Consider the following 22,387-nt stretch of genomic DNA (forward strand, 5'->3'; position numbering starts at 1 on the left):
TATTCGGGGTCTTTTGTGTTTCCATACAAATTTTAAGATTTTTTTGTTCTAGTTCTGTAAAAAATGCCACTGGTAGTTTGATAGGGATTGCACTGAATCTGTAGATTGCTTTGGGTAGTACAGTCATTTTCACAATATTGATTCTTCCAATCCAAGAACATGGTATATCTCTCCATCTGTTTGTATCATCTTTAATTTCTTTCATCAATGTCTTATAGTTTTTGGCATACAGGTCTTTTGTTTCCCTATGTAGGTTTAATCCTAGGTATTTTATTCTTTTTGTTGCAATGGTAAGTGGGATTGTTTCCTTATTTTCTCTTTCTGATTTTTCCTCATTAGTGTATAGGAATGCAAGAGATTTCTGTGCATTAATTTTGTATCCTGCAACTTTACCAAATTCATTGATTAGCTCTAGTAGTTCTCTGGTGGCATCTTTAGGATTCTCTATGTATAGTATCATGTCATCTGCAAACAGTGACAGTTTTACTTCTTTTCCAATTTGTATTCCTTTTATTTCTTTTTCTTCTCTGATTGCCATGGCTAGGACTTCCAAAACTATGTTGAATAATAGTGGTGAGAGTGGACATCCTTGTCTTGTTCCTGATCTTAGAGGAAACGCTTTCAGTTTTTCACCATTGAGAATGATGTTTGCTGTGGGTTTGTCGTATATGGCCTTTATTATGTTGAGGTAGGTTCCCTCTATGCCCACTTTCTGGAGAGTTTTTATCATCAATGGGTGTTGAATTTTGTCAAAAGCTTTTTCTGCATCTATTGAGATGATCATATGGTTTTTATTCTTCAGTTTTTTAATATGGTGTATCACATTGTTTGATTTGCGTATATTGAAGAATCCTTGCATTCCTGGGATAAATCCCACTTGATCACTGTGTATGATCCTTTTAATGTGTTGTTGGATTCTGTTTGCTAGTATTTTTGCATCTATATTCATCAGTGATATTGGTGTGTAATTTTCTTTTTTTGTAGTATCTTTGTCTGGTTTTGGTATCAGGGTGATGGTGGCCTCATAGAATGAGTTTGGGAGTGTTTCTTCCTCTGCAATTTTTGGGAAGAGTTTGAGAAGGATGGGTGTTAGCTCTTCTCTAAATGTTTGATAGAATTTACCTGTGAAGCCATCTGGTCCTGGACTTTTGTTTGTTGGAAGATTTTTAATCACAGTTTCAATTTCATTACTTGTGATTGGTCTGTTCATGTTTTCTATTTCTTCCTGGTTCAGTCTTGGAAGGTTATACCTTTCTAAGAATTTGTCCATTTCTTCCAGGTTGTCCATTTTATTGGCATAGAGTTGCTTCTAGTAGTCTCTTAGGGTGCTTTGTATTTCTGCAGTGTCCATTGTAACTTCTCCTTTTTCATTTCTAAATTTATTGATATAAGTCCTCTTTTTCTTGATGAGTCTGGCTAAAGGTTTATCAATTTTGTTTATCATCTCAAAGAACCAGCTTTTAGTTTTATTGAGCTTTGCTACTGTTTTCTTTGTTTCTATTTCATTTATTTCTGCTCTGATCTTTATGATTTCTTTCCTTCTACTAATTTTAGGTTTTGTTTGTTCTTCTTTCTGTAGTTCCTTTAGGTTAAGGTTAGATTGTTTATTTGAGATTTTCTTGTTTCTTGAGGTAGGCTTGTATTGCTATAAACTTCCCTCTTAGAACTGCTTTTGCTGCATCCCATAGGTTTTGGATGGTCATGTTTTCATTGTCATTTGCCTCTAGGTATTTTTTGATTTCCTCTTTGATCTCTTGGTTATTTAGTAACGTATTGTTTAGCCTCCATGTGTTTGCGTTTTTTACGTTTTTTCCCCTGTAATTGATTTCTAATCTCATAGCATTGTGGTCGGAAAAGAAACTTGGTATGATTTCAATTTTCTTAAATTTACCGAGGCTTGATTTGGGATCCAAGATGTGATCTGTTCTGGAGAATGTTCTATGTGCACTTGAGAAGAAAGTGTAATCTGTTGTTTTTGGATGGAATATCCTATAAATATCAATTAAATCTATCTGGTCTATTGTGTGTCATTTAAAGCTTTTGTTTTCTTATTAATTTTCTGTCTGGATGATCTGTCCAATGGTGTAAGTGAGTTGTTAAAGTCCCCCGCTATTATTGTGTTACTGTCGATTTCCTCTTTTATAGATGTTAGCATTTGCCTTACATATTGAGGTGCTCCTATGTTGAGTGTCTATATCTTTATAATTGTTATATCTTCTTCTCGGATTGATCCCTTGATCATTACGTAGTGTCCTTCCTTGTTTCTTGTAACATTCTTTATTTTAAAGTCTATGTTATCTGATATGAGTATTGCTACTCCAGCTTTCTTTTGATTTCTATTTGCATGGAATATTTTTTTCCATCCCCTCACTTTCAGTCTGTATGTGTCCCTAGGTCTGAAGTGGGTCTCTTGTAGGCAGCATATATATGGGTCTTGTTTTTGTATCCATTCAGTGATACAAAAGTTGTCTTTTGGTTGGAGCATTTAATCCATTCACGTTTAAGGTAATTATCGATATGTATGTTCCTATTACCATTTTCTTAATTGTTATGGGTTTGTTTTTGTAGGTCCTTTTCTTCTCTTGTGTTTCCCACTTAGAGAAGTTCCTTTGGCATTTGCTGTAGAGCTGGTTTGTTGGTGCTGAATTCTCTTAGCTTTTGCTTGTCTGAAAAGCTTTTTTTTAATAAATTTATTTATTTTTGGCTGTGTTGGGTCTTCGTTTCTGTGCGAGAGCTTTCTCTAGTTGTGGCAAGAGGGGGCCACTCTTCATCGCGGTGCGCGGGCCTTTCACTGCCGCGGCCTCTCTTGTTGCCGGGCACAAGCTCCAGACGCGCAGGCTCAGCAGCCGTGGCTCACGGGCCTAGTTGCTCCGCGGCATGTGAGATCCTCCCAGACCAGGGCTCAAACCCATGTCCCCTGCATTGGCAGGCAGACTCTCAACCACTGCGCCACCAGGGAAGCCCTGTAAAGCTTTTGATTTCTCCGTTGAATCTCAATGAGATCCTTGCCGAGTAGAGTAATCTTGGTTGTAGGTTCTTCCCTTTCATCAGTTTAAATATATCGTGTCACTCCCTTCTGGCTTGTAGAGTTTCTGCTGAGAAATCAGCTGTTAACCTTATGGGAGTTCCCTTGTATGTTATTTGTTGTTTTTCCCTTGTTGCTTTCAGTAATTTTTCTTTGTCTTTAATTTTTGTCAGTTTGATTACTATGTGTCTCAGCATGTTTCTCCTTGGGTTTATCCTGCCTGGGACTCTCTGCGCCTACTGGACCTGGGTGGCTATTTCCTTTTTCATGTTAGGGAAGTTTTCAACTATAATCTCTGGAAATATTTTCTCGGGTCCTTTCTCTCTCTCTTCTCCTTCTGGGACCCCTATAAGGCGAATGTTGGTGTATTTAATGTTGTCCCAGAGGTCTCTTAGGCTGTCTTCATTTCTTTTCATTCTTTTTCCTTTATTCTGTTCCATGGGAGTGAATTCCACCATTCTGTCTTCCAGGTCACTTATCCGTTCTTCTGCCTCAGTTATTCTGCTATTGATTCCTTCTAGTGTATTTTTCATTTCAGTTATGGTATTGTTCATCTCTGTTTGTTTGTTCTTTAATTCTTCTAGGTGTTTGTTCCTTAATTCTTCTAGGTCTTTGTTAAACATTTCTTGCATCTTCTCAATCTTTGCCTCCATTCTTTTTCCGAGGTCCTGGATCATCTTCACTATCATTATTCTGAATTCTTTTTCTGGAAGGTTGCCCATCTCCATTTCATTTAGTTGTTTTTCTGGGGTTTTTGTCTTGTTCCTTCATCTGGTACAAAGTCCTCTGCCTTTTCATTTTGTCTATCTTTCTGTGAATGTTCTTCCTTCCTTCCTTCCTCCCTCCCTCCTCTCCTTCCTTCCTCCCTCCCTCCTCCCCTTCCTTTCTTGCTGCTCCACACAGCATGTGGGATCCTAGTTCTCTGACCAGGAATCGAGCCCACGCCCCCTGCAGTGGAAGCATGGAGTCCTAACCACTGGACTGCCAGGGAAGTCCCTCTTGGTGTCTTTAGGGCTCTCTCTTCACCAGCTGGGAGCTGCTGGGAGGGGTATGATTGGCTTGTTTTCTTTAGTTGAAGTGCAACTTGAGAGCCTCTCCAGCATGACAGGACACTCTGGGACTCATGACTGGTGATAATAAACCTATTTCACAACTGGCTGGCACAGACACCAACCCATAATCCCAGAGGCTGCTGTAGGTGAGGAGGCCATCTGCCCTGGGCTTGTCAGTTGATGGGTACTGACGGCTTGATTCTGCGTCCTCTGCGTCCATGTCACACACACTGATGTGCAAGGGGGGTAGAGCCTCTTCTTCCACAAGCTTGATGGCATTGCCTGGGTTCTAGCAAGTTGCATCTGTCTCTTAGCAGCTATCTTTCCTGAAAGATTCTAGTGGTGGTGTTGGTGGTGGGGGTCACCTGTGCCCCACATCACAATAATAATCCATTAAATGCCCTGTTAGTGAGGAGTGAGGGCAGGGAATCTGGAGAGAAGGTCTAAGTTCAAACCCCAGAGGTCCACCAGCCTGCGACCCTGTGCAAACCCTCCCACCTCTCTAAGCCCTGGTTCTCTTGTGGGTAAAGTCTGATAAAACTACCTCCCTAACAAGGTGTGGTGAAATCAAGTACAATTTCATGGGTGAACATGCCTCGTATGGTGAAAAATTCTGTACGAAAAATGAAAGGGATTGAGGTGGACCCTGTCCTTAGCGGCTCACACAAGGAGTAGGAATTGAGCTTCAAGGCATTGACCTTCAACTGCTTTGGGGACCCACAGGCAGAGCTGCCACCTGCCCACATTCTCCTTCCCTGCCTCCACAGCCGGTGGATCCAGATGGGGACATGAGGTCCCAGAATCCAGTCTCTGTTTCCCAGCCTCCTTGGGCCATACAGTCCAGTTCTGGCCAGTGGGATAAAAGCGTGTCCTTAAAGGGCAGGGCTGTCTCTGCCACAACCCTGCCCACTCCTTCCTTCCCCCTCCTGGCTGTCCAGGGCACGGATGTGGTGAGAAGCTGTCTGAGACCATGAGATACGGCCAGGTCCCCGGGACGGGGGGGATGGCAGAGCAGAAATAGATGGTGCCAGGTCTCTGTAGCCTGGATGACTTACCTACTGAGTAGTAGCCGAGGGAGAAAGGCTTTCTATCATTTCGGTTGTCTGTTACAGTGGTCAAAGCTATAGCCTAACCCTGTGAGGATCAACCCAGTGGTGAAGTAAAAGTGGTAAAACCAGTTCTCAAACAGGCTAGCACACTGCTTTGGTGCAGGGATGAGAGCTGGGGTTGGGACGGCAGATGGGTGTGAGAATAACCCCTGGGAAGGGCCGGGCCAGCCGCCAGTGCTCTTTGGGTCATTCTAGGAAGACTTTCTGGGGAGGCAGGACTTTGTGGATATCAATGGTGTGAGTACCCTTGCCTTCACCTGCCCATCCCCCCAGGCCTCCCCTCTCTTCCTGGATTCCTTCCTCTGTCTCTGATCATTGGCCGGGCACTGTGCCCTCTGTCTCTCCCGAGGAATACAGTCAGGAAGAATAAGACAGGGTCCTGTCTTCTTGGCATGATGTCATACACTCAAGCCACTGAGATCACAAACCTCAGGTCATCCTTGACCCTTTCTTTCTCTCATGCCCCATAAAGACTTCATCAGCACATCTGGTCAGATCTGCCTTCAAAATAGAACCGGGGGAATTCCCTGGTGGTCCAGTGGTTAGCACTCTGTGCTTCCACTGCAGGGGGCACGGGTTCAATTGATCCCTGGTTGGGGAACTAAGATCCTGCAAGCCATGCAGTGTGGCCAAAAAAATAAAAATAAAATAAAAAAATAAATAAACAGGACCAGGACCCTGATTCCACTGCCACTATCCTGGTCTGAGCCGCCACCACCACTTGCCTGACCTTTTTTTTTTTTTTTAATTTATTTATTTAATTTATTTTTGGCTGCGTTGGGTCTTCATTGCTGCACGGGCTTTCTCTAGTTGCGGCGAGCGGGGGCTACTCTTTGTTGCAGTGCGCGGGCTTCTCATTGTGGTGGCTTCTCTTGTTGTGGAGCACAGGCTCTAGGTGCACGGGCTTCAGTAGTTGTGGCACGCAGGCTTCAGTAGTTGTGGCTTGTGGGCTCTAGAGCACAGGCTCAGTAGTTGTGGCGCATGGGCTTAGTTGCACTGTGGCATGTGAGATCTTCCCGGACCAGGGCTCAAACCCGTGTCCCCTGCATTGGCAGGAGGATTCTTAACTACTGTGCCACTAGGGAAGCCCTTGCCTGAACTTTTGCGTTAGCTCCCTACCTGGTTTCCGTGCTTCTTCCCTCACCACCTCGCCCATTGTCTGTTCTCAACAGAGCCTGCAGAGTGATCCTCTTAGAACATAAATCAGATCATGTCCCTTCCTTGCTCAAAACTTTCCAGTGGCTCCTCATCTCTCCCAGAATAAATGCTAATTTCCTTTCACCAGCCCATAAAACCCTTCATGATGGGTCCCCTGGCCATACTGGCCTCAACTCCAATCATGCTTCTCTGTTCCCTTCATTTGGGGCTGCCTTGAGCCCAGCGGGTGTGCACCCACTCAGGTATTTCTGTGCAGCTCTCTTTGCCTTGAATATTCTTCCCTAGATATTCTAAGACTCAGCCCTCATACAGGCCTCTGCTCCCGTGTTACCTCCTCAGAGAGGCCCTCCTGACTACCCTCCATAAATACCACTCGCCCCCATCACTTGCTCCCATTACCCTACATCCTCTCCCTAGCGCTGTCACCATCTGACTTATATTGGCTTCCTCGTATCTTAGTCAGCTCGGGCTGCCATAAAAAATGACCATGGACTGCGTGGCTTAAACAACAGACATTTATTTCTCACGGTTCTGGAGACTGGAAGCCCAAGATCAAGGTGCCAGCAGATTCAGCTCTTGGGGAGGGCTCTCTTCATGGTCTGCCTTCTCCTTGGACCCTCACATGGCCTTCCTGGGTGCAGGCAGGCAGAGAGATCTTGGGTCTCCTCCTCTTCTTATAAGGGCACCAATCCCATCGTGAAGGCCCCACCCTTGACCTATTCTAGCCCTAATTATGTCTCAAAGGCCCCACCTCCAAACACCATCACTTGGGGGTAATTAGGGTTTCACCATATGAATGTTAGGGTGATACAAACACTTGTTCATCAACTTCCTCCCTCACCAAGTATAAGCTCTTGGAGTAGATTGTCCCACACTCTGGGTCTCCATCACCTACAATGATGCCAGCACCCAGGTAAGGCTCAGCTGATGCTCCCTGGATGGGGAGTAGGGAGTTAGAGCTGATGGATGGCTCTAAGAGAGTGCAGAACAGAGCTGGAGAGGGTGTGGGTGTGGGTGGAGCCTTTCCCAGACTGTGGCTGGCGCTGGGTCCCGGAGTCTGCTGGGTGCCGGCTGTCCGCTTGTTTACTTGGCCAGTAGTTTGGGCAGCCTTGGGCTTTTCTTGCTGAATAGTTCTTGCTGAACTCCAGGGGAGGAGTTAAATAAATACTGGCTCCCAGATACGGGAACCAAAATCCTACAGGAAATGTTGAGGTGGGAGGGAGGGAGAGGACCAGCCCTGGGCTTCCCCTGCCAGGGCCCCCAGGAGCACACACCCGATTCTTTTACTCCAGCTCACGTGGGAAGTGAAGCGGGTCATCCTGTGTTTTCCAGTGGAAACTTCTTGGTTCTTCTTTACAGCGTTCATTCGTCCGTAGAGCTGGTAAACATTTATTAAGCACTACCTGCCACTAACAAGTTAGAAATTCAGAAAACCTTAGTGGGGCAAAATTTCTATTCAATGTTCATAGCGTTCGTGTTCGGCAATTCTTCCTTCTCTCACTCTTAAAACTTTCCCCCATTCTGATCCCATGCCCTAGATGAGCGCTCTATATCCCAGAGCAGTGGTGTGCTTGATAAATGATTAATAGCCGGCTTTCTGCAGCCTCCACTATGGCTACATTTTCATGTTACTGATGTGATGTAACTGAACCAGGTTTGTTTACCCAACTCTCAGCAAGCCAAACGCCGAGACACCAAGGTTTGCAGCAGAGAAAGAGTTTGTTCTCAAGGCAGCCAAGTGAGGAGACCAGAGAAAAAGTCTCAGATCCGCCTCCTCGAAGGCAAGGAGCTTGGGATATTTATGGGATAAAGAAGCAGGGTATTCTTACATGTGGAAAAAGGTGATGGGCGGTAGAGAAAAGGTGAGGTAATTGGTGTTCTGCGCAGGCATATCTGGGTTATGCTTCTTCATGGGACGCATATTCAAAAAATGGAGGCACTTAGCATGATCTGAGGGTGGAGTTTTGGGCCCTCTGATGTCAAAAGGTTGTTCATTGGACATTTGTGCAGGCCCAGTTTTAGGATCAGTGGTCCCAACCAGTCTTAGCCGTCTCGAACTGGACATGAGCTGACTCCAAGTTTCTGAAAAACAGCTTAAGCCTCCATTACTACGGCAACATACGTCAGAGGTACTACTGTCTGCAGGGGTGGTTAAGGAGTCTTGGCAATATATTACTAAGGTATATGAAGCATGGAGGGTAGGCAGTTAAAGAAAGTAAAAAAAATAACTAAAGAGAGCTTAATCAGTAAAGGCAGGTTTCAAGCAGAGGGGTTTTAACAAGCTGTTCCCTTACCTGCTGTTCTGTAAGACAAGCTCAGGAATTTCTGTTAGTCACCAGCTTCTATTAACCTATGGGGTGTGGTTTCAATGTCACTGAATGCAAAATTGGAAAGAGTTGTGTAGTACCACAGCATTGGATAGAATTCCCACTGTACTGATATATATGTACGTATAATCTCAAGAGTATAGATAATGGTAAAATGTGTAATAATTAGGAAATGATGAGTTTCCAGTATTTGTTATCTCTTTTAAATATAATTTATTTAATTATAAGTTTATATAATTAAATTTTTATTTTTTAAAATTTATTTTATTTTATATTTTAAGATTTTTTTTGATGTGGACTATTTTTAAAGTCTTTATTGAATTTGTTACAATATTGCTTCTGTTTTATGTTTTGGTTTTTTGGCCGCAAGGCATGTGGGATCTTAGCTCCCCAGCCAGAAATCGAACCTGCACCCACTGCATTGGAAGGCAAAGTCTTAACCACTGGACTGCCAGGCAAGTCCCTTAAATTTTTAATAATGACTACTTAATAACTGATTTACAAAATTCTTAAAAATACAACAATCAGCTCTTGCAAGCCAGAATGAGCTGGTTCCAGTTACCACCGCCTGGGAGCTTGTGAGAGATGCAAAATCTTGGGCCCCACCCCAGACCTACTAAATCAGACTACGAGTATTAACACTTTTAACAATGTCCTCAGGTAATTTGTATACATGTTAGAGTTTGAGAAATGTGGCCCTAGAGGTAACCACTGTTTCTGATTTTGTTTATATCTTTTAGACCTTTTTCACAACACAGATGCATATATTTTGAAATGATTTTTTTCTGGCTTTTTCTTTGAACAATTTAAAATAGATTTTATTTTTAAGAGCAGTTTTAGGTCCACAGCAAAATCGAGCAGAAGGTACAGAGGTTTCCCGTATACCCCCTGACCCCACACATGCACGGCCTCCCCCAATATCAGCATCCTCAGCAGAGGGTACTTTTGTTACAATTAATGAATCTACATTGACACATCAGTATCACCCAGAGTCCACAATTTACATTAGGGTTCATTTGGTGTTGTACATTCTATGGGTTTCAGCAGTGCGGAGTCTTAACCACTGGTCGGCCAGGGAAGTCCCTAGATTTTCAAATATTGATCTTATATTTGGTTACCTTGCCAATGTTTCTATTAATTTTTAATATTTTGTCTGTAGATACTTTTGGGACAATTATATCGTATGTTATTAATGATTCTTTTTTTATTTCTGATCTTTATGACTCTAATTTATTTTTCTTGTCTTGTTGCATTTGCCAGGATTCCCAATGTGATTTAAACAGAAGTGGTAAGATTGGGCATCCTTATCTTGTTTTTTATTTGAAGGGGACTGATGTTACATTCTTACGTTTCCTCATTAGAATCGGTTTTTAGAAAAATTGAAATACAGTTGATTTACAATGTTATATTAGTTTCAGGTGTACAATATAGTGATTTGGTATTTTTATAGATTATAATCCACTTAAAGTTATCATAGAATATTGATTATATTTCCTGTGCTGTATATTAAATCATTCTATCTTGTTTATTTTATACCTAGTAGTTTGTACCTCTTAATCTCCCTCTATCTTGCCCTTTCCCCCACCCTTCTCCCCACTGGTAATCACTAGTTTGTTCTTTGTATCTGTGAGTCTCCTTCTGTTTTGTTGTATTCATTCATGTGTTTTATTTTTTAGATTCCAAGTGAAAACGTACAGTATTTGTCTTTCTCTGACTTCACCAAGCATAATGCACTCCAGGTCCATCCATGTTGTTGCAAATGGTATCCCATACGTTTTTGTCAGTTAATCTTAGTAGGTTAGGGCTTTCTTGGTGGTGCAGTGGTTAAGAATCCGCCTGCCAATGCAGGGGACACGGGCTCGAGCCCTGGTCCGGGAAGATCCCACATGCCGCGGAGTAACTAAGCCTGTGCACCACAACTACTGAGCCTGCGCTCTAGAGCCTGCGAGCCACAACTGCTGAGCCCGCGAGCCGCAACTACTGAAGCCCGCACGCCTAGAGCCCGTGCTCCACAACAAGAGAAGCTACCGCAATGAGAAGCCCGCGCACCGCAACGAAGAGTAGCCCCCGCTATCCGCAACTAGAGAAAGCCCACGCGCAGCAAGGAAGACCCAACTCAGCCAAAAGAAAGAAAGAAAGAAAGAAAAAAAGAAAGTAGATTAAAAAAAAAATCTTAGTAAGTTAAAGTATTTTCTTCTATTCCCAGAGTTTTTATGAATGAGAAAACTTGTCAAATGGTTTTTCTGCATCAATTGAGATGCTCAAATTTTTATCCTTTAATCCATTAGGGTGGTATTTGATGATAGATTTTCAAATTTATTTGAAATTTATTGATAGACCACTCAAATTTCTGGAATAAATAAAACTTGGTCAGAATATATTTTCTTTTTAATATACTGTTGTATTCAGTTGCTAACATTTTGTTTAGGACTTTTTACTTTTACTTGTTACTCTATCTTCATGAGTAAGTCTGGCAAGGGATTTTTTTTTTCTCATATTTGTGTCTGGTTTCTCATATTTGTGTCTGGTTTCTCATATTTGGCATCAAGGTTACATTAGATTTATAGTCTCAATCAGGGATAATTTTATAGATAATTTTATAGTCTCAATCAGGGATAATTTTCATCGTGGCCGAATCTGTTGCTGATTCTCTAATAGTTATTCTGACCCTCTTTCTTTAGCAACAGAACTCCAATTTTTAGCTGGACACATAGCTAAGGATTATTTTTCCCAGCCTCTCTCATAGTCCTTCATGTGATTAAATTTTGGCCAGTATCCCCTCATCAGCACCATAGTAAGTGAACTCTTTATAGACCCAAATCCTGAGATTTATGATTCCTACTTTGAGAAATAGGTCCCTGAGGCATTTATTTCTAATCGTGACTAGTTTCATTAAAACTAAAAATATGATCTGGTATGTAGACTTCATATATATTTATATTTATACATTTGGGTAGGATTAGAGAAATATTTTCATTGCTTCTTGATCTATACTTGCAGCTTCTCTAGATAACTTAAGTGGAAGGAATATCAATTATTGAAGTCATTAAACTGGCCACTATTTGCATGAAAGAATGTCAGTTATAAACCATTTTCAGCTTTTAAAAAGATCTTTAAAGAATTTTTCTTCAGTTGTAAGAAAGCTTTCTCCTCAACATGTGAACAAGCGCAACTTTCATATTAAACTGAAAATATTCCAAATTTTACATGCATTGTAGCCAGAACCACAGAGAGAAGCTAACCAAATGCAGAGGAATATTTTTCAGTTTCTACAAAGAAATATGGCCTCTTGTTTTTCTTGAAACTCAGCTCTCTTGGAGTGTCTGATTTTTTTCCACGTTTGATAGAGAAGTGGCTACAAAGAAATGTTTCTGTGCTCTTAAAAAAAAAATGATAAGGCAAGTGGAATGATAAATGGCAACTGATGATGGACCTCGTTGTTGGAGACAGAAGAGCAGGTGGAAGGCACTTGCAAATTTTAGAGAACGCTTCCAAAGAGGGAAGACCCTCATCTCCTGCTGATTGTTCCCTCATGAGAATGTGATCCAGTCTTCCTGCCAGTCTTCTAAGTGAACCGGAAACCCACATTTTAATGTAAAAGATCCTGAGCTTTTAATATTGGCTCAAAATTTAAAAACGGAGACAGTAGTTAAACCTTCCCCCCCCCCCCCACACATCTGACTCTTTGGGGGGAAAGCGAGGGCCAGAGGAATTTTGTAACTTTCTCGAAGTGGAGGATGAAGTAAGCGGAGACTCTGACCTCCAGGACTCTGAGACTTCTTCCATTTCTGAGATTCTGTGATTAAGTATATGCAGCTATTAATTCCAATCAAGGGCATGATTATATTCTACTGTTTGCTTGTTACAAGGGCAGGATCCTAAATGTCCGAGGCTTTCTCTTCCTGCAAGAGGCTCCATCCTCAGAAAATGACTTGAGGGAGGGGTGGTGGCAGCTTGCTCAAGGCCCACGGTTTAGGATACATTAAGTTTTCCATGCGAATTATAGCAGGTAAACTCAGTCTCACAGAAAGAGAGAGGTTGGACGTTTAGGAAGACATAAGGATTTGTCCTTGAACATTTGTGGAAGAAGAAAGAGATACGTGCTTTTTCCTAAATCAACAAACGTTCTATAGTATGGGAGAGGCCATTTCACACAGAGAATGGTTGTGTTTCAGGAAGGCATAAAGGTAAGGGGAAAGTTCCTGTGGTTCCCGAATGAGTGGGTAAAAGCTTCCTATGAGAGGATGTGGCTGGCTCACAAGAGGCATTTTCTGTGTTTCAAAGCAGACGTCTGGAAACGTGGACTAACTGAATTCAAAGCAGGGTTGCTTGATCCAACCAAACCGTATCATCCCAAAGCCTTTTCCCACCAATGAAGTCTGAGCTCAAAGGATTCCAGCCCGTGTTTCACAGTAAACCACGGAGAGCTCAGTCAGAGATTCTGGGACCCTTCAGCCCTTTCAGGATGCCCACTGGGAGAGTCCTCCAGAAGGTGCCCTTCCAGCTGTGAGACCCGGAGTCTCCGCTTTGGGATTTGAGGGTGGGGCCCTAAGAAGGCTCAGCTTGGACTGCAATACACGGGGTGCAATGGTGGTGCAGGGCGGAGAGCAGGAGTCGAGAGCAAGGGGTGAATTTGGGCTTTCCCACTTCCTCTCTGTGGTCTCTGGCAAGTCACTTTCCTGAGCATTCACTTCTTCATCTGCAGATTAGGAACGGTCCCGCCGGCTCTTGCTAACGCATGGCGGTGCCCTGAGGAGGGCACGTCTGTGAAAGTGCCCTGAAAACAGAAAGGATTCACATCACATCTGGCACCTTCTTACCTCTCCAGCCTTATCACCTACCACGCTTCCCCTGTGTTCTCTGTTCCAGCCAGGCAAACCATCTTTTGGGTTCTTCATAGGTAGCTTCCTCCTGCCCCTGGGCCTTTGCACGTGCTGGTTCCATGACCTGAAGTGCTCCTCCCATCTTTGGTTTGATTTTAGTCCTATTCATCCTAGAACTCAGCTCATTGGCCCCCCCCAGCCCCATCAGTTTAGGTTGGAATCCTCTATTACAGGTGTACATCCACAGCATCACTATCTTATAGACATAAGTCTCATCACCGTTTGTAGTTATGATTTGTTTAGATTTATGTCATTCTTGTCACTAGACCATATGCTCCATGAGGGCAGAGGATGATGCAGTTTTGCTCATCTTTGTATCCCCAGACCCAGCCCAGATACTAGATAAATGTTAGGATTGCAGAGTGGTTTCAGGAGTGTAGGCAGCGGGGATTCTGGATTTAGGTGCCTGGTAGGATCATCAGAATGAGGATCACAGAGTGTCTCTCTGAACAAGCTCTGTGTTCGCACCTTTTCTTCCCCTCCCTTTAAGCCACGCTGTGCCCCATCGTGTGGTGTCACGTTGACGTCCATATATGTTGCATACATCAAATTATGGCAACTAATTATTAGTGGTAGGTGGAGGTGCCTCTGTGTGCATCAGGAGAGGCAAACAGCTCTGGTCCGGAGAACAGCTAGTTGGAACAGGAAGTGGACTTCAGAACAAGGGGCACAAAATTAGTAGATTCTACCCTGTCTGGAACACTGCTTGGGAGATTTGAATTATTAATAAAAATTCTAGGAAGCCCAGTAGCTTTTTAGGAAACTTTATGCAATTAAGGGAAGATAAATTCCAAGCATGCTTCCAAGCACTATTATTGTTTTTTTTCATTTTGAATACTTTATATTGATATAATATTCATAGAGAAAGTATACAGATTATAAGCACCCAGTTCAATACTTATTCACAGACTAAACACCCCCCTCATCACCAGCAGCCAGGTTAAGAATTAGAACATCACCAGAAACCCGGAAGTTCCTCTCACGCTCCCTTCTAGGTACACCCCCCCGGCCCCCCCCCCACCAAGGGAACACTCTTCTGACTTCTAACAGCATAGATCTGCCATTTTTTGGTATTCTACGCAAACGGAGTATCCAGTAAGTACTTTCCTGAATCGAGCTTCTTTCACTCAACACTGTATTTGTGAAGTTCATCCATTCTGTTGTGTGTGGTTGTAGATCATTCTCATTGCTATGTGATAACCCATCGTGTGAACAGACCACAGTGTATTTATCCATTCAACTGTGGATGGACATTTGGGTAGTTTCCGGCTTGGGGCTATTACAGATAAAAAGCATTGCTAAGTTTGGTTCATTGTAAAGAGTATTAAAAAGTAAATCCAACTTTAAAAAAAATTTTTTTAACTGTGCTCTTTTAACATTTTTCTTTCCATTTTTCCCCCCCAGGGAAGCAAGAATCTGATTGGGTCAAGAAAGAGCCTATCCTTTTCCTAAGAATTCACAGTTCGTTCTTCCTCCTCAGATCTGCAACTTCACCTGTAAGCTAAATTCTCAGTAACCTTCTGTGTTTATTCTCCCCTCTCCTCCTTTTCCTAACATTAAAAAAGTAAATACCCCCTTAAAGACATTGTAAGCACATTGCCAAAAAAAGTGGAAACTCCAGAGAAGTTTAGGTAAGAAAGCGACAACCTCCTGTCATCTAGAGATAACAGTGTAAATATGTTAGCGCGATTCTCCCCGGTGTTTTCTTCTACATCTATTTCGCATAGTTGAGATCATCTCTTTTCACTTAAGATTATACCGCAAGTATTTCCCCATGTCTTTTGTAACTGTGCCTCAACATTGTTTCTCCTGGCTACGTGATAATCCATCCCATGTGTATGCCAAAATTATTTGCCTAATCTCCTAAACTGGGACGTTTAGGATGCTTGCACTTTCATTTTGACAATCAGAAACAATGCTGCAGTGATTATCTTGGAGGCAGATCGCTCTCCTCATTGTAGGTAATTTCCTTAAGCTAGTTCCTAGAGATGGAATTTACTGGATCGAGAATATGAACCCTTTAAAGAGGTGCTATTTAAATACTCCCACCAGCTTTAAGAACTGAGAGCAGGAAAGAACACATTTCACTACATCATCACACATTTTAAATATTGTTTAATGTGGTGTATCTTCATATTGTATGATTTTAAGTATTTTAGAATTTCTCTTCTGATTTATTTTTTTGACCTATGAGTTATCTGGAATATGTTTTATTTATTTAAAAAATTAAAAAAATTTTAATACAATTTTTAAAGGTTACACGCCATTTACAGTTATTACAAAATATTGATTCTATTCCCCATGTTGTACAATGTATCCTTGTAGCCTATCTTACACCCAATAGTTTGTGTTTCCCACTCTCCCATGCCTATATTGCCCCTCTCCCACGCCTATATTGCCCCTCTTCCCTCCCCGCTGGTAAACACTAGTTTGTTCTCTATATCTGTGAGTCTGCTTCTTTTTTGTTATATTCACTAGTTTGTTATATTTTTTAGATTCCACATATAAGTGATATCACACAGTGTTTGTCTTTCTCTGTCTATTCGTTCACTTAGCATAATGCCCTCCAAGTCCATCCATGTTGCTGCAAATGGCAAAATTTTGTCCTGTTTTATGGCTGAGTAATATTCCATTGTATATATACCACATCCTCTTTATCCATTCATCTGTTGAGGGGTACTTAGGTTGCTTCTATGTCTTGGCAATTGTAAATAATGCTGCTAGGAACATTGGGGTGCATGTATCTTTTCCTACTAGTGTGTTTGTATTTTGGGGATATATACCCAGGAGTGGAAATGCTGGGTCATATGGTAAGTCTATTTTTAGTTTTTTGAGAAAGCTCCATACTGTTTTCTGAAAGTATGTTTTAAAATGTCCGAGTGTATAAGGATTTAAAAAATCTTTTAAGATAACTTTTAATTTAGTTGTATTATAGTCAGAGAATATGGTGTGTATTTTACCTGTTCTTTGAAATGTGCTGAGAATTGTGCATAATTAATTTTTGTAAATGTTAAGGTGATTAAACATCTAAATTCTTTGGGGGGGGCTGAGGGGTTTCCTGGGATAAAAGACTTTCAGTGCTAAAATTAGGAAAGTCCTGAGCAAACTGAGCTGGTTTGGTTCCTTATGTATACCTGAGAATAATATGGATTCTCTCATTATTGGGTGCAGAGCTCTAAACAGATACATTAGGTCAAGTTTATTTATTTTTTTTAAAACAATTTTTAGTTAAAATTTTTATTTTGAAAATTGTAGATTCGCATGCAATGGTAAGGAATAGCACAGAGAAATTCATTGTATCCTTTAACAGTTTCCTTTAATGGTAACATCTTGCAAAACTATAATATAATATCACCACCAGAAATCGATGTTGGTACAATCCACCCATTTTTATTCAGGCTTCACCAGCTTTACTTGTACTCGTGTGTGTGTGTGTGTGTGTGTGTGTGTGTGTGTATTTAGTTCTGTACAATTTTATCACATGTGTAGGTTTGTATATCCACCACCATGTCAAGATATGGCCATTACAACAAAGGTCCCTCCTTTTGCCCTTTTATCACCACAAGTATCTCTCTTGTTCCTCCTCCCCCTCGCCCTTCTCTCCTACCCCTAACCCTTGTCAACCTCTCATCTGTTCTCTATTTCTAAAAGTTTGTCATTTCAAGAGTGTTATATAAATGGAATCGTACAGTACTTAACCTTCTGGAGTTGGCTTCTTTCACTCAGGTAATTCTCTGGAGAACCGCACATGTTGTTGTGTATATATCAATAGTTCTTTCTTTTTTTTTACTTTAGTTATTTATTTATTTGGCTGTGTTGGGACTTAGTTGCGGCATGCGGGCTCTTCGATGCTGCACGTGGGCTTCTCTGTAGTTGTGGCATGTGGGCTCTAGAGCACGCGGGCTTAGTTGCCCCACGGCATGTGGGATCTTAGTTCCCCGACCGGGGATCTAACCCACATCCCCTGCATTGGAAGGCGGATTCTTAACCACTGGACCACTAGGGAAGTCCCAGTTTATTCTTTCTTATTGCTGAGCAGTATTTCATGTATGGATTGACCAGTTTGTTTAGCTATTAACCCAGTGAAGGACATCTGGGTTGTTTCCAGTTTTTGACTACAGTATTATGAATAAAGCCGCTATGAACATTCATGTATAAGAGTTTGTGTGAATCTAAGTTTCTATTTCTCTGGCATAAATGCTCAAGGGTACAATTACTGGGTTTAACAATTGTTTAAAAAAATCTTTATTTTACCAAGTTTATCTGCTTGACTTATGGATAATTGAGAAAGACTTTAAAGTTGATTTATCGATTTATGTATTTTGAAGCTATTTTATAAGATGCAGACAAATTCAGAATCTATAACTTTCTATCTGTAAAATTAGAACCCCAGCTCCTGGGATAGTGGTTCAGGAATCCTACTGGGCTACTAGGACCAGAAACTCCACAAGATGTAGTGGTTTGAGCCCTCTTTAACTCTGTGGCAATAATAATGTGGTGTCATAGTTACGGAGAACATGAGAAGATTAGTCTGCAGTTGTGCATCCTTTTGATAGTAGGCATTTCATTACTTTGATGGTCATCCTGAAGGCAGGAAGTGAGCATACTATTTCGCCCACAGATGTCCCTGGAGGAGAGGAAGTGGAGGAGGACGGCTTCCCTTTAGCTGAGGTGCTGGCTGTATATGCTGGGAGCTGGTAGCCTGGCTTGAGAAATCTGGTGTGTTTGTTTATTTGGCATAAACTGACAAGAAAATTCTCTTTCCTGTGGAGTTGACATAGGAGAAGAGATGCTACAAAAATATGAGAAGGCAAAGATCAGCCCTGCTAGGAAATCTCTCCCCCCTTGAAGTTCTTTTGCATTTGTGCCAGCTCCACCCTGGAGAACTTACTCCCCAGGCAGGCAGAGGTCAACTCATCTATCCCCCTGCCTCTGGGTAGCCCTGCCCCAAGTGCCTCTGACAGTCACACCTTCACATGTGAGCTTCTTCTCTGGTTGCATCTGTTCATCTTCCCAGCCCAGTTCTTCAGGCTCTTAAACCCTGGCCCTCAGGGATCCCTCTTCCTTGAGCTCAGAGCACTTACTCTTCTCTCAACACCAGTTTAGCAAAGCTGCCTGGAATCACCCCCCAAGAGAGCAGGGCACTCTCCCGGTGTGAGTTTCCTATCGCTGCTGTAATAAGTTGCCACCAACTTAATGGTTTAAGACAACAGAAGTTTGTTATCTTACAGTCTTGGTCAGAAGTCTGAAATGGGTCAAAGTCAAGGTATGGGCAGAGCTGTGTTCCTTCTGCAGGTTCCAGGGGAGAATGTGTCCCTTGCCTTTTCTGGCTTCTCCAGGCTGCCCTCACTCCTTGGCTCGTGGCCCCTCACAACTCCAACCTCTGCTTCTGGGACCACCTTCCCTGACCCTGACCCTCCTGCCTCTCGTGTAAGGACCCTCGTGATTAGACTGGGCTTCCCGGGACAATCTAGGATAATCCCCCATCTCAATATCTTTAACTGAACCACATCTGCGAAGTCCCTTTTGCCCTGTAAGGTGACATTCACAGGTTTGGGGGACTAGGGGGAAGATGTCTTAGGGCAATCACCTGGTTGACTGTACCCGTTCTTCTCTTCTCAAGCCCATGGCCCTCTTCAGGCCCTCACTGTGCCTCTTCTGGAAGAGTCCATTAGCCCCCTGACTGGTCTCCCATGTCCATCCGGCCCCTCTACAATCCCTTTCCACTGCAGCCAGAGTGTTTGGCCCAGAGTCTACTGGATAAACACAGACCCTTAACCCTGACTCAGGGTCCTTGACGAACTGTCTTACCACTTTTTCTTGTCTTATCTCTCACTAGTTTCCTTTGCATGCATTAACTACCAGCCTATTACGGCATTTATTTATTCTAACATGCCCAGAGCTTTCCTGCTTCTATGCTTTTACTTCTTTCTTTGCATCTGAAATGCCCTTTGCCCTCATTTTCACCTGTCACAATCCTATTTGGCCTCATCATCAAAGGCCTTAAAATGTGGATGACCGTTGACCCAGAAATTCCATTTCCATGTGTAGGAATTTCATACTATGGAAATAATCCTGAGGGTTGTGCATAGATACAGTTTCAAAGATATTCATTGAAGCATTGTCTTGTATTTTACTTTATTTTTTTTGCAGTTTAAAAAAAATTTTTTTTATTGAAGTATAGTTGATTTACAATGTTGTGTTAGTTTCAGCTGTACAGCAAAGTAATTCATGTATATATATATATATATATATATGTATATATTCTTTTTCAGATTCTTTTCCAATAATAATTATTGGTTATTACAAGATATTGAATGCAGCATTGTTAACAAAAAGAAAAAAGTAGAACCAACCTAAATAAACATCCAACGATATGGAGCTGGTTAAATTGTGGAATAACAAGAAGTGAAATATGCAGTGAACAAAAGCCAAACACCCTAAAGTATTAATGCGTTGAAAAACACTTATGATATATTCAAAAGCAGATTACAAAACCCCCTGTATAGGAAGATTTTATTTAAAAATCATATTACATATACATTAAAAAAGACAGGACAGCAGCATTCTAAACTGTTGATGGTGGTTGTTTCTGGGTAGTGGGATTATGGGTGATTTTTATTTTCTTATTTTTATTTGTCCATACTTTTTCTCCCCTACCATGACCACATGTTACTTTTATAATAATAAAAAAGCAATTAAAACTATTAAAACAATCATTCTACCCACCCTACCCAGGCCAAGTCAACCCTGTCCCTCCCTGAAGCCTTCCGCAGCCATCATCCTGGATGAATGTGAAGGCTCTGTCCCTTGACCCTCTCGCACTGTTTGAAGCTCTTAGCACACCCTCTTTATTTGTATTTAAAAAGTTGCTACAGAGCAGTGTCTGGGTGTGGGGCTTCATCTCCGTGGTGTGAGGCTGCAGGGCTGCTCTGCCCTGGGGCGGTGCCCCCGCTAGAGGGGGGTGCGCCCAGACATCCCGAGCTGGGGCTGGGGCTCAGGGATTTGAAGGGTCACTTTTGCCAAGGGTCCTGTGCCTGGAGGCGGGGTGTCGTCTGGGAAGGCAGGCTGTTTCCAAAATTCCATTCCTGTTCTCATGGAACTGGTGGTCTGATTAGGGAGATAAGGCAACAGCACCTCACATGTTATAGGAAAATACGAACATTGCCGACAGACATCATGTGGGTCCTTGCCAAGTGAGTAGTAAGAGGGCAGAGGAGGGAGAGGTAGCCACAGGTCAGGGCAGAGGAGGCGCGCTCTGGGCTGGTGACGCATCCATCAGGTCAATGCAATTTTGCCCCAGACTTATGTAAATGTAACCCAAACACTCGGGTAGCTGGAGGCTGCTGTGGGCCACAGTCTATGGCTTTCATTTCAAATAGCACGCTTTTATTTAAAAAAAAAATTTTTTTTTCTAGATTGCGTGTGGCATGCAGGATCTTTGTTCCCCGACCAGGGATAGAACCCATGCCCCCTGCAGTGGAAGCGCGGAGTCTTAATCCCTGGACTGCCAGGGAAGTCCCTCAAATAGCATGCTTTTATATACAAAGAACTTTACAGAATTCCAGGAAAACCAACAACCTCAGTGGAAAGAGTAACTCAGAAAAGGTACCCTGGGCAGTTTTCAAATGTGTTTACTGATCAATTGCATTTAATATATAAAATATCTATTGAAACCACTGGGCTTAAGCTGTCAAATGTAAAACTCGATGGCTTGGCCTCTGACTTGGGAATTTCCTGAAGAAAGTGGCTCTTGTGGTGACAGCAGGAGTCTAGGTGTGCTAAGTGGAGTCCGGGATTGAAGAGCTGGTCACCCTGCAGCCCTGTGCCCGCAGCCCTGTGCCCTCTACTCACAGCACCAGCGCCCCCTCCGCTGCAGCTGGTGGTTTACACAGCTCCCTTCTTAGCCAATCGGGAGTCCCAACTGTATTTATCTATGTTCCCCTGTATTTAGGGAAAATAGTCCTAATATTCCAGTCAAGAGTGTTATACTCTGACAAAATAGAAATTCCAGTGTCATTTAGAAATAGTCCTGGAGAGTCATACCAGTTACGGCTGCAGAATGACAAATGGGTGCACGACCCTGGTCTGATGTCACTGTCTGATGTCACTGTCCCCTAGCAGAGCAAATCCATGACTTTCCCTTTGCAATTTCCCCCTGACCCTCTGGTGAGTGCTTTTTTTAAACTTCTGTGTTGACAAATTGGAGAGCAGCTGACAACTTCCTCAGATTTTGAGCAATTCTTTCCTTGCGACATCAGCCCTGGATCTACTTTTTAATATTTTATGCTAATGAAACAACACAGGGAGTTCATCAAGCATTTCTGGAACGCTTATTATGTGCCATGCTCAGAGCCACGTACTTGGGAAATTACAGGGATGGGTAAGGCGTGGTCCGTCTTCTAGGAGAGCAAAGAGTAGAGGAGATGAGATTTAAAGAGGAAAATACAAGGCAAGATGAGTTTCCCTAGAGACATCCAGGGTGGTTCAAAGATAGGAAAGTTGTTTCTAGACAGGTAAGTGGGGATGAGGGGAGCAGGAAAGGAGAAAAGCCTCCTGGAATAGTACACGTGTAGTAGAAAAAACATGAACTTTGCATCAGACAGACGTGGGTTCAGAGCCGGCTGTCTTTTCGTAACGGGGTGATCTTTTGCAAGTTACTTAGCCTGTCTGAGCCTCAGCATCCTTGTCTCTGGGGTGAATGGTTGTTAGGAGGTGTAGTGGGTTGAATGGTGCCCCTCCCCAAAAGATATGTCCACATTCTCACCCCCGGGACCTGTGAATGTGATCTTATTTGGAAAAAGGGTCTTTGCAGATATACTTAAGGATATCA

The 22,387-nt window shown here is 42.5% G+C and overlaps 1 protein-coding gene across 1 annotated transcript in view; it reads left to right on the top strand.

Moving 5' to 3' along the window:
• The window catches only part of VWF (von Willebrand factor), a 197,720-nt gene that overhangs the window by 28,281 nt on the left and 147,052 nt on the right, over nucleotides 1-22,387 (top strand). Inside the window, exons 3-5 of the mRNA XM_061205857.1 lie at nucleotides 9,932-9,959; nucleotides 10,348-10,847; nucleotides 14,959-15,050. The gene's annotated coding sequence lies outside the window, so the exon portion shown is untranslated. The remainder of the gene's footprint in view (nucleotides 1-9,931; nucleotides 9,960-10,347; nucleotides 10,848-14,958; nucleotides 15,051-22,387) is intronic.

Source organism: Eubalaena glacialis, chromosome 11 (genome assembly GCF_028564815.1).
Source record: "Eubalaena glacialis isolate mEubGla1 chromosome 11, mEubGla1.1.hap2.+ XY, whole genome shotgun sequence".
NCBI classification, from domain to species: Eukaryota; Metazoa; Chordata; class Mammalia; order Artiodactyla; family Balaenidae; genus Eubalaena; species Eubalaena glacialis.